Below are 17,905 nucleotides of genomic sequence, written 5' to 3'. Positions count from 1 at the left end.
TCCATGCCTTTAACAGCTGGATAAGAGGAGAAATCCAACAGGTAAAGATTCCCCTGTTGCAACCTCTTCTTCTGAGGAAGTAAGCACCTGTTGGATTTAGTCTGTCAAGCAGCTGTCAACAGTACAAAGGTTTCCTGGGGGTCTTAAACCTCTCCCCGCATCCCTTTTTAAAAAACAACAGTTCTAATGGAGTACATTTGCTTTCTACAGGAAAATCACGAGTTAATGATCACTGGGCATATTTCTCATGGATTATTTAGAGCACCAGGTGCCTGCTATGTTCTTACTGGCTGGAAGTGGAGAGAAGATGAATCATTGTTGCAGCTGTGAACAAGAGTGCTCTGGAAGCTATAAGTGAGTAGCTTTGGAAGCTGGTAAGGATAAGGATCTGTTTTCTTGGAATCTCTCTTCTATGTTTATGCAAGCACTAAGTACTTACTTGCAAAGGAAGTCCAAAGAGATGTTTTTGGATTTTTCAGTGTGCTCCCATGGCTGTTGTTCTTCCCTCGATTCTCTTTTCATCCTTTGACTTACCGTGGGGATGTCCTATTAAATTTTGCAGTTCTTCTGTATTTCCAACTTGCCATTGATCAGTTATAATGCAAAACCTTAGCTCCTTCTGTTACTTCAGGACTCTTGCAGGCAATTATGCAGGTGAAGGAATGATGCAAATGTTTTGGGCTGACACTCAGCTCCGTTACCAACTTAATATTTTCCCTTTTGAAAAATGGATCTGCGTTTTCAAAGGGGATGGGAGAGTTGAGAGACACAGTTTTATTTCCCTCTCCCATAATAACTGTAAGGTTACGGCTTGCGGTGAGAGATAATGGGATATGTATTACACTCACCCCTGGAGGGCCACATTTCCCCATCTAGCTTAGATGAGGACGTTTTGCTGCTGTGTTGTTGTTGTTTTTAAGGATAAGAATATATATTTTCATTTATTTATACCTTTGCCAAACAAAATAATAAGTATGTACCTATTCTATATAATAAGGCCAGGTCTATCAATATGCCATGAAACGTGATGGAACTTCCAAATCCAGGGGAAGTCTATATCTGAATGTCAGAGTATGTTATAACTTTTATGCTCTACTGCTTACATGTTTCCCATAGGCTTCCCAATCTTGTAAATAGCCTGATGCATCGGGGTAACTTACATTTTTTTTCCTCTGTTTGAAAATAATAGAATGCACTCATTTCTTTCTGTTTAAAAATAATAGAATACACCTATCATCTATTCCTTGGCCTGTTTGGAACTTTATATGACAAATTAAGTATAGTGGGTTATATCGGAAGCCGTGTGCAGTCTGAAATCATTAAATGTTGCATTGCCTTGATTGTGGTGGTTTTACAAAAAATAATAATAAAAGAAGTAGTTTCTAGTCCCTAAAGATATGAAGATATGCTCGCAAATATTTGTGCAAAGCCTAATCTGAAACCAGGAAGATGCTGATGAGATTGCCAGAGGATAGAGCTTTGGTACTTTGGACAGCTTATTGTTTCCTTGAAGAAAAGACAAAATGAAATAATATGCCCAGACACAGTGTGGTCTATAAACAAAACAACATTGTTTTCCCTTTAAGGTTTTGTTGCTTTGCAAAGCAACTGCTGCTATTATGCACGAGACTGAGGCTAGACTAGGAATCAGTGATCACTGTCTACACTGTAATATGAGCAGGGGTTCTGTCACTCTTTAGAATGCACTTTCCAGTAAATGTACTTGGGAAGAGGTGGAGGTATGCTTGAAAAGCAGCCCTACATGAACAATTAGTGCCCCACTGAACAATTAGTGCCCACATCAATGATGGGTAGAGCACAAGCCCAACTGCCTCTCTTGTAACCCAGTATCTAAACAACACACATTTTTTGTGGTATTTTAATTGACTTGTTCAGGAAAACAGCTTTCTTTCTTTTGCAAAATAGGACACAAGAGCACCCGTAGCAAAGGATGCCATGATATGCGAGGGCTGATTGCAACTCATCTGCACTCTTCCCACTTTGGGATTGACTCACTTCATGGTTCCCTTTTACTTCTGCAAAAGTAAAAACTGCAACATAAAGCTGTCCTTCCCCCCTTCCTCATCTTGTGTACCACCAGAAGGCAGGGGGAGACTGACTCTTATTTTATCCATTCCTGTCATCATCAGTGTCACACTGTCTGAAGCCCCACACAAACTAGATCCTAAACTATTTTACTTGAAAATAAAATCTGCAGAGCTTCTCCAATATGCTTTCATATGGGGTTTTTTTTTTCAGGCACACACCCCTTTTTCTCCCATAGGATGCATTTTTAAAGCTCTGTTTTTATGTTTTCAAACGCATGTAACAAAACAAGGAAACAAAGATGCAAGAATTCGTGGCACAGAAGTCCAAGAATTACTACAAGTTCTGTATATGCAAACCAATAGGTTTGTTGTCATGCTTTGCTTAGGCTATCAGCCCAGAACATCTCTGTGTAACTGACCATGGGTAGCCTGCATCCATGCTGGTGGTATAGCTAATTAAAAAGGTTCCAAAGCTGCCCCTCAAAAATTGTTAGACTGTTTTCCTTTTCTTACAGTGCCTACTAAGCATGACATTTTTGTGTACTGGTTTTTGAACCATTCTGGGAGGGGTGTTTCTAGGATTGGGTTCTAGGTGAAACAGTTATTCTCCCTTGTTATTTTAGCTATTGGATGTTGCATGCTGTTTAAGGAATCTTGCTATATTTATAGTATTGAAATGTGGTTTCTGTATGTTGTTATATTTTTGTTTTCCTAGGTTACTATGGAATTTTAACTATGTTACTGTTTTGCTATGTTATTATGAAATTGTTTCATAGTGTTTGCTTGAAATGCAACGGTGTTTCCTTGTTGTAAGTCACTTTGAACATGACTGTTTTGTGGAAAAGTGGCATATAAATGAAATGATATGAATGAAGGAACTAATGCTGCTTCACAAAATGTGAAGAAAGGCATCACCTGATTTGTAGCTGTGTTCATGACCTGCGTTTACGTTCATGCCTGGCACATGAAGTTGGTGCGCTTTAAAATGTAGACTGGGCCGATTCCTCCCAGGCTGTCCCTGTTCAAATGTATGCAGATCTCTGAAGGCTTAACCACATTCCACGTTCTATCCTCTTATTGCAAAGTGAAACACTGATGCTGCGTGTTTCTCTAACTTGTCTTATAAGTGCTGTGGCTTGATAATTTTGCAATAAAAGCTGCGGTGCTGTTTGTTACGCCATGTTCCTGCAAAGTCCCCTTGCTTGCTTTCCCTGCTGCAATTGCCCCATCTTTGTAAGAGAGAGAGAGAGAGAGAATTGAGTTCTTCCCTTTTCCCGGTGGCTGGATGCTTTTGTAATAAGGCACGTGCAGCCTCGCTGCAAGTTCACCGAAGGAAGTGAGCATTAGAGCTGCGGAGAAAGGCTCATCCTGCCAGCAAGTGAGCCCAGGTAAATGAGTGACTCAGTGCCAAACTGGAGCACTTAGCACCATTCACTCGGCAGTAGCGTGATGTACCACAAGCTGAAAAGTGATCATTCAGGCAGCAGGAAATCTAAAGGTTAGCAAGCACTGCAAAGAAAGCTGCTGTGATGTTAAGGCAACAGATGTGACTGAAGGATTTGGAACTGGCATGGCTGTGAATAGAGGTGAAAGAAAAATGGTTTGATTTCCTAGTAGAGCTGAAATTAATAGAATCTCCCCCTCCCCTTCCCTCAAATCATAGTCAAGCATTCATTTCCTTGGAGGACTACTCAGCTTTGAATTGGCATCATGTTTTGCTCTATAGGACTCAAACCAGTGATGGTTATCAGACTCACAGCTAAATAATTATAATAATATTGATGTATTTGTCAGCTATGCCATTCACATTTGCAGCATCTAACCTCCTGCGGTAGAGCTGACAGATCTGTGGCCCTCTAGATATTGTTAGGCTACAACACCCATTACTGGCTGTGCTGGCTACAGATGATGGGAATTGTAGTCTGGCATCACTGCTGCCAGAGGTTAGAGAAAGGTCTTTCACATTTTTCTGTTTGATTTGAGAGGAAATGCTATAGGAGAACATTGGTTTTATTTTGCTAGGGTTGCCATATTTTAAAACGTAAAAACCAGGACACCTCATTCTCTACCTACTGAGCTATCCTAGCTCAGCTACTGGAAAAGGGTCCTTTAATGGAGGCAAAATTTGAAAGTTAATGAGGGCTGGCGAAGGATTTTCCTAGTACTTTATAGGTTTGTTTTTTTTAAAAAAAAATGCCCAGGTGAATATGACAGGTGATGGTCAGCAATGGTAGTACTAAATTTTGGGAAGACCCCAAAATTGTTGAGCTATTTTTTAAGAAACCACCAAAAATGTTGAGCTTTTTGTAGACAAAAACCACAAATTTTTGATGGACTTGCCTAAGATCCAGGGCAAAGCTCTGCCTTTTGAAAATTCCCCCTGGGTGTCAATTCCACCTTTGAAATCTTGGTACAGTCCAGGAAAATCTGAACGTATGGCAGCCCTAATTTTGCTTGTTTAAAAGAGGAGGTTGTGCACCAGATTTGGCTGAGACCTGAACTGAAATTGAGCTGATTAGTGGGGGGATCCCTTGAGTCAGGTTGAGGCAGCCTCAGATCACCTTGTGATCAGATGAAATCCAGGGATGTCTATGTGTCAGGCATGGAGGAGAGTTAGGTGGCAGGCAACAAGAAGGAGAAACTGTGAAACAGCATAGGAGGGTGGGAGGTGCCTATGTGACCATGTCTTCCTGTGAGAAGGTAGGGATGGATGTCTTTGGATGAGGGACTGTGAGCTTGGAAGCCTTTGGATGCAAAGCTGGCTTCCTCACCTGACCTCTCCTCCTTCCCACCTAATGCCTTTTCCACCATGCAGGATGGAATCCTCTGCTTACCAGCTTGTTTAACTGCTCCTTCACAAGGGTCTTTCTTGCATAGAAGGCACTTGCGAAGGAGAAGCACCCTGCAGGATTGAATCCTCCTGTCCCCAAGTTGGATGCAGGACCAAATCTGGGACAGATGCTTCATGCAGAGCCTTAATATTCTAACTGTCAGTGCACGTTCACCATAGCTCATGGATAATGTACTCATACTCTATCTGTGAAGAGGGAATTGTTCACATTTCCTGATTGCCATGTGTTATCTCCAGAAGGCCTTGAGGAATGTGCATATCTCAACTGTGGCCTGCACATTCTCTGGGCGATTTGCACAATCTCCAGGCAATGTGCCCACTCTTCAAGAAAAGGGTCCTTGGTTTCTATCTCAATTCAGAGGTGTGAGCAAACCATTGCCTACAGGCTGAATGCAGCCCACTGTCTGATTCTTTGTGAGCTGAGCAGTGAGGAAAGTGGTCGGGATGACAGCTTCCATTCCTCTGCTGTGCTGCACAGGAGTGACCATGGAGAGAGGTGAGGCTAAATTCATCTACCCCATCCTGATTTTAAAAAAACCCATCCTGGCTATTAAGCTTAGGAAAACAATTAATAGCATTGTGGTGTGGCATTCCTTGGGGTTGCAGGGAGGAAAGAGTTGACCACACTGATTATCAGGGAACAACTGACAAGCTGGGAAAAGGAGGCTGCAGCCATGGACTGCCTCCTGTTTTGCAAAGGGCTGCCCAGTCCAAGTCTAGTTTACAGATAACAAATAAGGTCAGTCAGACCCCCTGAAGTTGCCTATCAACTGTTAGCAGGATAGCAGACAGCACATAGGTCATATGGGCACTAGGCTTCAAGGAGAAGCTCAGTCTTGTTTACATTTTAATGAGAAACTGTCTTCTTCTTGAACCAACACACAAAGCAAAACACAATTATCCTTTAAAAAAAACAACCAAAGAATGTGTACAAACATGCAGATACTAAAATGAAGCATGCAAAATAATGCATGCAGTAGTGAAAGCAGTGTACATAAATGCATTATATCAGAAATTCATTGTAAGATTGTGTATATTGGGAGAAATTCGCACCTAAATGCTCATGACGTTGGGGTTATATTGCATCAATAGGCAAGCAAGCCACCTATTGGAGCATGCTGCCCCCTGCACAACCTTAGAAAATGATGTCCGCATTGTCTGACGGAATCACACGTTGTCTTAAGTCAGTCTATCCTCAACCTTTTCGTAAACCACTATGGTTTCTTTTTCTACAATCAAGCAGTAGATAATTTTCATGAAATGAAATAAATGAATGAATGAATCCTTCCCTTGAAAATCAGTTCCTAGTGTCATAAGAAGAGAGCCAGTGTGCTGTATGGTTAGAGTGTCGGACTACGACGTGGGAGAACAGAGTTCAAATCCCCGCATGGTCATGAAGCTCACCGGCTGACCTTGGGCAAGTCACTGCCTCTTTGCCTGACCTACTTCGCAGGGTCGTTGTGGGGATTAAATACAGGGGCAACCACAAAGACCACCCTTACCTCCTTGGAGAAAAAGGTAGGATATGGATGCAATAAATAAACAGCCACTTTTGATCAGCTCTTCACCTTGGCTTCCTTCCACCTCAGCCTCCCCTCACACACCTTCTGATAATGGTTTGCTATTAACACTTTCTCCCCCCCCCCCCCGCAACACACACTTTTTACATGGGGGGGGGAGGGGAATGAGTTGGACCAGAAGCAAGGTAGCGCTTCAGAGCTGGCAAAAAGAAAAGTCAGGCACGGATCTGATGCAAAGCTTTGAATCTGGCAATGGGAGTTACCTAATAATTATCTCCAGTGGATTTGGACAACTCACTTTCCATGCAATGACTGCGGCTGATTCCCCTGTACGCTCCTAAAAAATCTGTCTAGCTAACGAGTCCAAAAATCAAACACCTGTGTGTCAGGATGAACAGCTGCACGCTTGCCACTGCGCTCTCTCTCTCTCTCTCTCCCTTCTCTGTCAGCCGAAGATGCCACATGCCAGTTGCTGTACTTGGAGTGTTTGGGGAGGGCAATCCATTAGAGAGAGAACACAGCATAATTAAGAAGCAACATGCTTTCTGCTTCCTGCTGCCCTATTTTCTCTCTCTCCCCTCCCTCCCTCCCTCTCCCTTTTTTTTTTTTTTTTGCTTTGTTTAAACATCCCTGTCAACTTTATTGTGCTGTGCTTCAGGGTAGCAGCCAGGAGTAGCACTGAGCATATTTCTAACCCCTCTTCCCAAGTTTTGGTTTTTTTTTTTGGTCAGCATGGATAAGTGGAGACACTTTCCTCTTGTGGTTACAGTTTTATGCTTGGCCCTCTATGTGGCTGCAGTGATGTGGTGTATTGGGGGGAGGTAATAAATCATTGGAGAACCAAAAGATCCAAGAGATATACATCTCGCAAGCTGTAAAAATTACTAAGCTGAAAGTCCTTGCAGGAAAATATGGACAGCTTTCCTGAACTTCAAAACATTCCATGCACCAAGCATAAACAGCTATAGATTATGAGCATTATTGAATGGGCATGTGTCGAAAAGGAAAGCATCATGCTAATAATGCATTAAAGCTGCAGTGCCAAATGAATTTGTTTTAAACTCCCTTTTTCAGATTGTATGTCTTTTTTTACTGTCTTTCGCCATAATGTCTCCCGGTCCTACTGAACCTGCAACACACTTATTTTCTTATGAATAATTTGCACTCCCGATTCCTAATTTGCCAAGTGCAGGGCTTCGCGAGCCACAGTACCTTTTGTGCTCTTAATTCTCTCGGGGCTACCTATACTTGTCTTTTCTGCACGCTGGATCACTGCTAGTCGAGGCCTGAAAAAGCATCTCTAGCAATCTTTAATTCATGTGATTAAAAATTCAAAAGAAGCCCTTGTACCAGCTGTTAAACTATGTTAGTAAGCTGTAATTCAGAGTTCAAATCCCAGCAAATTGAAGGTTAGGTTAACAGGATCATTCAGTGGAACTGCATTATATCGTAGCAACTAGAACAGTAGGTGGACTGTTTTATATGTGCTCATTTGCGGCAGATAAACTAACGATGAGCAAAGGCATAGCCCAGCGAACCTTGCCACTAGATTTGATCTCCTCCTCCCTTATTTTCTGCAGCAGGCTTTAATTTCTCTTAAAAGAATGGCAGACGAAACTAACTGTGGGCTTTGTTTAATCTGTGCACAGATAGGAGTGGAATAAAAATTAGCATGGAGTGTTTTGTTTAAGATTATCTGGAATCTTAGAAATATGTGTTTCATCTCTGCAACTAATTAGTTTAAATATAACAAAGGTGGAATGAGTTTGATGGTCTTAACTCTAATGCACTTTCCCCTTCAACTGAGAGTAAATTATCTGTATGAGACAAAAAAAAGCCATGCTATTAGCACAGTTTGACTTGATTATTCTTTACTCAAACTGCTCCCAAGACAAATTTCTGGGAAACTTCTGCTGTAATTCCACATCATCATCACCAAAGCCATTTATTTCAGCTTCGAAAAATGCATAGATTAGGTTACAAAGTGATGGTGGCTATAGGTGTTTTTTGGCAAGCAGATACAAGGCAATGCAAAACTAGCTAATGGTCCATTTCCTTCGAGTGATTAAGCAAATGCCTGCTACAACTTATCTTGACTGCTCTTGCCAGGGTACAACCTGGAGCAGGAGCAATAGGCTAGGTGAAGTGATGCCCCAAGCCAAACAGAGCCCACCCGCTGTGTGTTGTAGCCAGCCAGGTGCTTGGCAATTCATCTCTTTCTGCAGTTACTGGCAGGCAACAAAACTAGGTTTTTCAAATCCCCCCTGGCCCGCTATGCACAGCTAGTAGGCTATGTTCAGCTTGGTGGGTTATATACGAAGCTGTGAAGGCTTGGAAGAGTCAGATGGCAGGCAAAGCAGAATAACAAGCAAACATGCCAGCCATTGAGGGCTGGGCCTAATGCACCGCCAGAGTTCATTTTGGTAGGCTGCAAAGATTGATCCCTTGCCGTGTGCTCAGTAGGCTTAAATCCCACAAGTGGTTAGGGAATGGCGATGTTGTTTGGCTGTGCTTTGCCAGTTCTGTGAAATTCGGAGACATGAGTCACCCAAAACCTCTTGGCATGCCAGGAAGTAAGTTGATACAATCCAGGTTGCCATTTTACTCCTGGTGAAGCGGTCATCTGAGTCACAAACCTTGGAGGAGGTGTTGACCCACAATCCATCCTTGTGGTCAACAATCATTGGCGTTATTTTTCGCCACAAGTAAAACAGCAAGATTTTCTTTCTTTCTTTCTTTCTTTCTTTCTTTCTTTCTTTCTTTCTTTCTTTCTTTCTGCCTTTTTCCCCATATATTGCTCAGCAGAGCCCATCCATTGCTGAAAAGTTAATCTGTGTTCAGATAATAGTCACTCAGTGAAAAGAGCACAGCAATTTACCCTTCTTGCTTTGCTGTGCTCATGTTACATCAGGAAAAAGAGAAACCTCGGGGATAGTACATTGTTAAGGGGGCTGGGAATTGTAGCTTTGTGAGGACTCAACAGCAATACAAACTACAGTTCCCAGGATTCTTTGCAGGAAGGTGTGACTGCTAAAGTGGTATAAGAGTGCTTTCAATGTATGGTGTGGGTGTGACTTAACTCAACGGACCCAATCCTTTGGTAGAATGCTCCAGCTTGCTTCAAGGACAGTTAAGAGCCTCTCCTGTTCATGCTAAGGAAAGCACATGGAACAGTCTGAAAACGGAACTGAAAGTGCAAAAGTGAAAACTGTGAGCAGACCCTACAGCAGCACACCCTTGCACTGCCATTGTAGAGTTGCACTGTTCTCTCCATGACAACTCTGATTAGATCAGTTACATTATTCTCACATGGAGAAATGTGGAGGCAGCGGCAGAGTAGATGCCCGCGCTGCTCAGGGCGGGCACACTCCCGAGGGTGGAGGGGGCACTCCCAAGGGGGGGGCGGGGCACGGAGAGTGCCCTCCCAAGTGCAGGATAGCCGCTCAGGTGCACGGAGCGGCACGCGTGCCCTGCAGCCGGGGGTGGAGCGAGCCGCCCATGAGGACGGAGCGAGCCACCGATGGCGGACATTCAGCACGCCACCCGCCTGCAACTGCCAAATGTCACCCCCTCAGTGAAGACACCCAGGGCAGTCCGCTCCCACTGCACCCCCTTCCTTCGCCCCTGCGTGGAGGTGTGTCTTGCCAGATGCCTGCTGCATGTTTATGTGTGCACACTTATCAACCAAGAGTTGGATAGATGAGAGTCACTAGGTTATACGGTAACCTTTTTTTGCCAGATAGAATACATAAAGATGATACGATCAGAGAAGAGGCCACATTGGACCAGTGTGGTGTAGTGGTTAGGAGTGGTAGTCACGTAATCTGGGAAACCGGGTTCGTGTCTCCGCTCCTCCACATGCAGCTGCTGGGTGACCTTGGGCCAGTCACACTTCTGTGAAGTCTCTCAGCCCCACTCACATCACAGAGTGTTTGTTGTGGGGGAGGAAGGGAAAGGAGAATGTTAGCCGCTTTGAGACTCCTTTGGGTAGTGATAAAGCGGGATATCAAATGCAAACTCTTCTTCTTCTTCTATATGGCAAACACAATGGAAGTACCAAGTAAGGTTTTTGTCTTAAGTCTCTTAGGGTAGCATTAGAAAAAAAAAATGGTCTGGTGGTAACTTTACCAGTTCCCTGATGATTTAACCCAAAAATGGGGGAAGGTACAGGTGAGGTTAACCTGCAACAAATGTTACTAATTTGCAGCAGCTCAACTAATGCAGGTAAGTCCAAATAATAAATCTATATAACACATTTATTCTTTACTGGACCAAAATCCATGAACTCTCTTTCAAAAGTCACCTTCGTACCAGTTTTTCCAAGTCTTGCCTTTGCATTTTAAGAATGCAGCAGCTGTATTGGAAACCTTGCAGGAGAGTTTCTCTACACTCTCTCGAAACATACAAGGGGAAAAGAGGTCATATCTTAATTTCCTGGGCTTTAAAGCAAGTTCTTCTAACATGAATTGATCTTGATGGAAACTCCTCAACAACAAGTCACAAATTCTTGTCATAGATGATAGGGACATTCTTCTGGACAGATGGCTTGGAAAGGAAAAGGAGGAGGCCAAAAGATATTTGGCCCATTGAGGTCACCAGGGATAGATGAATTATGCCCAGGATATTGAAAGAATTAGGTCAGGACAATTCCACACCCTCTGCAATACTATCCGAAAACTCAGGGACCACAATGAAGGTCCAGGATAACTTGAGAGGAGCAATGCTAGTCTGTATATATGTGGGTGAGGGAAGTGCAAGGAAGGCCAGTAAACCCAAAAATATGTTGACTTGACTATAGTCACAGGGAAATTAATAAAATTAACCCATTAAACAATATGGATGTGATAGATATTGTAAAATCAAACTAATGCTGATCAGAAGAAACCTCTATCCTTGGAAATATAAAATATGATCATGCTGAGGATGTAATATACCATGTTTTCCCAAGTATTTTTAAATCATTTTACTGAACTTTTTTGTTGTCTTACCTTAAGGCAGGAGGAGACCGGTGTAGTGCCCTCCAGATATTGTTGAACCACAACTCCCATCATCCCTCACCATTGGCAGGGTACATCATCTGTATGGAGTGGATTATATGGGCTATTTATATTGTGGGCAGGAAAATGTGTAGAGCATTTTCAATATTTGGCAGAGAGGGTTACTGGACCTTTTCCATATGAAACTTGGAACTAAAGGCTGCAAGAATCCATTATTAACCTAGTGCCTCAGTACCTGAGATGCCATATACAGAGACTTACAGTGGTACCTCGGGTTACATACGCTTCAGGTTACAGCCTCAGCTAACCCAGAAATAGTACCTTGGGTTAAGAACTTTGCTTCAGGATGAGAACAGAAATCATGCAGTGGCGGTGAGGCGGCAGCGGGAGGCCCCATTAACTAAAGTGATACCTCAGGTTAAGAACGTTTTCAGGTTAAGAACAGACCTCCGGAACGAATTAAGTTATTAACCCGAGGTACCACTGTATTATGAATGACTCATTGTGATGTGATTATAACCCCAAAACAGTGTTTTACACACATAAAAAGGTCCTGGGCTCAACACTGACCTAGAAAGCATTTGTGTTTGTTATCACTTCTCTTATAACTAGGGTACACCTCTGACATTCAGAAGTGTTTATGAGCAGATGCCTAAGCCTTTTTTTATATGTTACTCGTATGAAGGGGCAAGACAGAGACAGGAGGACCACAGAGCCACACCCCTGAGGTCACATGGTTTCTCCTGGCTCCTCACATGTTGAGGAATAGCTTCTGGTATATAAAGCCTTCTCTCCCTGTAGATTTCCTGTGTGATTTAGGATCCTGAAGTAAGAGGGTTCCATGTTGTATGAGGATCTTACCTGGCTAGAACAGGCACCTCATTTCAGAAGTTAACCCTCAATTTTTGAGAGGAAGGGAGGAGTCATGTTGCACCTTGGGACAAGAAACACCTGAATAATAATAATAATAATAATAATAATAATAATAATAATAATATTTATACCCCGCCCATCTGGCTGAGCCTCCCCAGCCACTCTGGGTGGCTTCCAATCAAGTGTTAAAAACAATACAGCAGCAATAGTGAAGAGGAATCTAGAGACCCCCAGTTCAGAAACAAGACTATGTCACTGGTTCAGTCCATTATTTTTATTAATGACTTCAATGGGAGGAACAGGGTGGTGTGCGCATGCAGATTGAAAAGATCTGAACATTCTTTTTTTATATAAAAAATGCAGAAGTTAGTTACAAAATTAAAAATAAAAATGGAAAAAGAATTTGAATAAGATCCATAAAACTTACACTGCATTTGAGTTTACAACACAAGGCATATAAAGTCATTCTAAAGGAACTCAGTATCTTTAGACTTGTAGGAAGGGGATGTTTAACAATCTTCAAATGTGTGCAGGGTGGGAGGAAAAACACCACAAATGAAAGGGAAGAGGCAGCGAGATACATGTGGGAATATTGCTAACTGCAAGAGACAATGGCCAAGGGACATGGTAGGATGGAATTGCTTTCCTTGGAAGTCTTTAAAAAGCATTCGGCAACCAAGAAAGGATTAGCTGCATACGGAGCAGGGTGTTGAGGGTTAGATAAGATGCTCTGCCTTCCAGCTCTATAGATCTTTGACTCTCAAGATCACGGAGGAGTCCTAATCTGTGATCCCGCTCCATTTCTTCTGAGAGCCAATTGCTAGCCTTCCAATTTCCTTCCAACTTCGAGCTGAGAATCAAATCCTTCAGATACCAAATCAGGAAATGGGATGAAACTGCTGCCCAGATGTTCCAAGCCTATGCACCATGGTGGACTTCTACAAGCTGTTTTTACAAACAAGTGTGGTATCTTAAATAAGTATGTCATGCCTTCCCTCACCCGCTCCTTTCATTTTGTTTAACAGCATCAACCTCTTTCTTCTTGTTTTAACAGCGTGGCCTAAAATTGCATCTAATACATAGCTATAACTCACACCACCCAACATCTGTCAGGTGAAAATTGATATAGTGTCATTATATTCACCAAGACAAGCTTTATATTATGGGTTGGCATGGCATGAAAGTGGCATAGGTACACTGATTCCATCAAATCCTGTGGTTGCCATCCCCTGCTAAATAAACAAAAATATCTTCAAACATACTTGTCAATGCAGACAGACTTACTTTAAATATTTGGATACTGCAAACTGACTTTATCTACTTCCATCCCTTGGATATAGCAGCAAACATTCCAGTTGTGTTTTATGATTCGTATTACTTTATGTTTAATGAATATTCTCATCTTGTTATGTGAGCTATAGTGGGTGTTTGACTGGAACCGTAAGGCAAGCTATGAATTAAATAATCCCTCCCTCCTCAGATTTGGTGTATACTAGCTAGCCATTGATGAGCCAGTAATAGCAAAAAAGCTGGGAGTGTGTGTGCTAAATGTGAAGGATAATGTTCAAAGGCTTGATTCAAAGGATAGCTGTGGCACAGGTGTCTTCAGTGGCAATGAGTACCTCCTTTGAGGGTCTTCTGGCCGTTCCTCACTGCGAGAAGCAAAGTTACAGGGAACCAGGCAGAGAGCCTTCTCGATAGTGGTGCCCTATCTATAGAGTGCCCTCCCTTCAGATGTCAAGGAAATAAACAACTATCTGACTTTTAGAAGACATCTGAAGGCAGGCCTGTTTAGGGAAGTTTTTAATGTTTGATGTTTTCACTATTCTGCTGGGAGTCACTCAGATGTTGTTGTTGTTTAGTCGTGTCCGACTCTTTGTGACCCCATGGACCAGAGCACGCCAGGCACTCCTGTCTTCCACTGCCTCCCACAGTTTGGTCAAACTTATGCTGGTAGCTTCAAGAACACTATCCAACCATCTTGTCCTCTGTTGTCCCCTTCTCCTTGTGCCCTCCATCTTTCCCAACATCAGGTTCTTTTCCAGGGAGTCTTCTCTTCTCATGAGGTGGCCATATTGGAGTCTCAGCTTCAGGATCCGTCCTTCCAGTGAGCACTCAGGGCTGATTTCCTTAAGAATGGATAGGTTTGATCTTCTTGCAGTCCATGGAACTCTCAGGAGTCTCCTCCAGCACCACAATTCAAAAGCATTAATTCTTCGGCAATCAGCCTTCTTTATGGTCCAGCTCTCACTTCCATACATCACCACTGGGAAAACCATAGCTTTAACTATACGGACCTTTGTTGGCAAGGTGATGCCTCTGCTTTTTAAGATGCTGTCTAGGTTTGTCATTGCTTTTCTCCCAAGAAGCAGGCGTCTTTTAATTTCGTGGCTGCTGTCACCATCTGCAGTGATCATGGAGCCCAAGAAAGTAAAATCTCTCACTGTCTCAATTTCTTCCCCTTCTATTTGTCAGGAGGTGATGGGACCAGTGGCCATGATCTTCAGTTTTTTGATGTTGAGCTTTAAATAATAAATTTATTACCATGATTATTTCCACCTACTATTGCCTATTTCCAATCATCTAAAACTAATCACACACTGTTGTATTGATCCAAACATGCCCAGTGCTGACATGATGTTCCATTTCTTCTAACTGGAAGTTGGGCATTTGGAAGCCCCTCAAGACTTATGCTCCTCCCTCTTACACCTCCCTCTTCCTTTTCCACCTTTCAGGCCTAAGCACAATATAACATTATATGTGCACCATGGCTGATCAAAACCATGGTTAGCTTCAAACAAGGTTTGTAAATCTGATTCCAACATTGAAGTAAGCCCTGGGTTTGCCTAATAATTATGTTTTTGCTGATGTTAATTCTGTGTCATTGTTAGCTCTCATAAAGGAATGGGAGGAACAAGGGGAAGCGAGCATGAAAATGGGGCACTCCTGGTGCTGACCATGGTTGGACAATCTGGAAAGCAAGGCTTGCAATGGGCAACTGGGTTAGGCCACTTTGCCGGCTAACATTTTGTATTTTTATGCCAACCATAATCCTCCTTCTGAATATTTGAAACTTTTGGTTTTCATATTGATTTTAATGAGATGAAAGTTGCATTCCCCGTTGTGTTACAGATGATGTGTTTTTAGTCATCAGCATGCTTCACTGCCACACAAACAGTTAGGGTTTTATCAGAATTTCAAATAAGTGCAGTAAAGCAAACCCACCCCTTTGTTTGTAAGAACAGCAATGGCAAAACAATGTTCTAGCATATACTGGATCAAACCCTGTGTTTTTCACAGGAAAGCTTTGCACAGGATCTGAGTCTTTTACTGCCTTCCTTGTGTTTAGTACATCCCTGAAACTATGACCATGGCTAGCTTTTCGGTCATACCTTCCTTTATCTTACCTAGAGCTCATTGGCTGCAGACTTGCACAAAGTCAACAGGTGACAATTAGCATAGATAGATGATAGATAGATAGATGATAGATGGATGGATGGATGGATATTGTGTATACATATAAAGAGAGAGGGATAGAGTTACTACAGGTGCTCCTTTTTGTGCCCCCCCCAGCAACCCATAACAGTTGTATTGGACTGCAATAATATAACTGGGGGGAAAATTGTCCTGGCAATGCTGAAAGTGTACACACAAGGCCACTAAGGTCCACACAGCAAGGATTGTGAAATAACCCATTAAAAATAAACATTTGCAACCACAGATAGCTGGACTGAAATCCCTGCTCTGATACAAATAACATCTGGACAACTTTTTGCATGCATCTTTTGGCATAAAACACCCTGGAGGGGAAAAAAATAGAAAAGACAAAGGGCCACTAAAAGATTTTATTATGCTTTGGGTGTGGTGCCATAAATTTCAGGGGATTCAGGCAACAATTGCCAAACCTGAATTTAAACAGCATGTTGTTTTTAAAAGCTGTAACATTAGTGATGAACAAGTCAATATTCTTACATAATTAATCCAGCGTGAAATAGAGGGACTCGAAGCCATCCAGTGGTTTAAAAATAACTCAATCATTTATAAGATCCCCAGTACTATAGGATTTAACATGAAGGCACAGGAAGTGCAGGCATGCTGGCACTGAGCAGGCTGTTTTAATTCTGCAAAAGCTTTATAAAGTCAGCTTAAACAAGCCAGCTTGCGCTGCAGAGAAGCAACTTGGGGGTTTCTCAATGGATAGGCAGTTTAATGATCCAGTAATGCCCTCCCCCCATGAAATGTAGAAACTGTCAATATCTAGAGATGTCTTTAAATGGACCAAAAAGAGAGAGGATATAACAGGAGTGTGTGTGTGTGTGTGTGTGTGCGCATGTATATTTATTAATACTTAAATGAAACACTGAAAGTAACATGTAGGGAAAGGAGTCTTGAACTGGATAGTTAATGAGAAGCTTCAGACAGTATGTAATAATAATGCTATGACTCTGAAAGCTTTTTAACTTTTAGTGTTTAGTCATTAGCCTTGTTTCCTATTGACCTGAAGAAGTAACAAATACATGCCAGCGATGGAAGACAGCTGTGAATCTAACCTTAATGGTCAAGTAAATAACTAAACAGAAATGCTTATTTAGAAGTTGCTCTGCAGTGCCACCCGCACTGGCGTTTTGAGTCTCAGACTTCTGGAAGCCGCAAAGGTTTCTTCTAAACAACCCAAGATCCCAGTGTGTTTAGAAATGGGATGCCTTGTGGATCCCTAGCACTAGCTCATTGCATACCAAGGAGGCATCGCCACAGACCTTCCCCATTATGTTTGTGATTCATTCCCAAAGGCTGTCATGGGTTCATGTCCTGAGTAAAATGCTGACAGACTCAGGAAAGGACATTATCCTTTGGATACTGCCTTGTGTTGACTTCTAGGCTACCTTATTTACTAGTCAAGTCCAGGGAGACATCATCAGTCAGGTTGCAGGGCAAGCATCGTTCTAGAGACTTTCTTCATTTCTCCCATGCCTACGTCACTGCTGGTGCTTAGTTATACCAACATTGCCTATGTATTTCACAGACTAATTGTTGTTTTTATTCCAACCAACACATGGTTGCAGTTGGTTTCCTCCCCTCCACTTTAAAAATAAAACAAAACCTGGGAAAGCAGAAGTTGTCCTATCAGAAATAAACAGGACAGTCCAGAGACCCCCACTGTTGCCTGGAGAATCACACTATTTAAAAGCCCTTTTTGTTATTGGAGCAATGCAAATGATGGAAGATGTCACTTTTATTCCAGTTTAGTTGTCATGGCTACCACCAAAAAAAAAAAACAACCCTTGGGAACTGTAGTTTTGTGAAGCGCTAAGAAATTTCCAGGAAAGAAGTCAAAGGACAACCATTCCCATAGCTTCCTGGGACAGAAGGATAGTGATTGAACTGGCCTTTAAGACTGCACTGGGCATAATTGAGGGATCCAGTTCACAAGGAGTGACTAGGCATATGAAGCAGACTTCCCATCTATAGATATGACCTCAATGCCTGGACAGCATGAGAGTGGTTCTGGCAGGAGATGTGATGGCAGGGAAGAAGTCATCAGACAGAGCTCCAGTATTTCTCCACATTACATTAACTTCGTGGAGTAGATGACAAATGAAAGGGTCATTTTGGTGA

Source organism: Podarcis vaucheri (assembly GCF_965113315.1).
Source record: "Podarcis vaucheri genome assembly, chromosome: 1".
Taxonomy (NCBI): domain Eukaryota; kingdom Metazoa; phylum Chordata; class Lepidosauria; order Squamata; family Lacertidae; genus Podarcis; species Podarcis vaucheri.
This window is presented reverse-complemented; position numbering follows the sequence as displayed.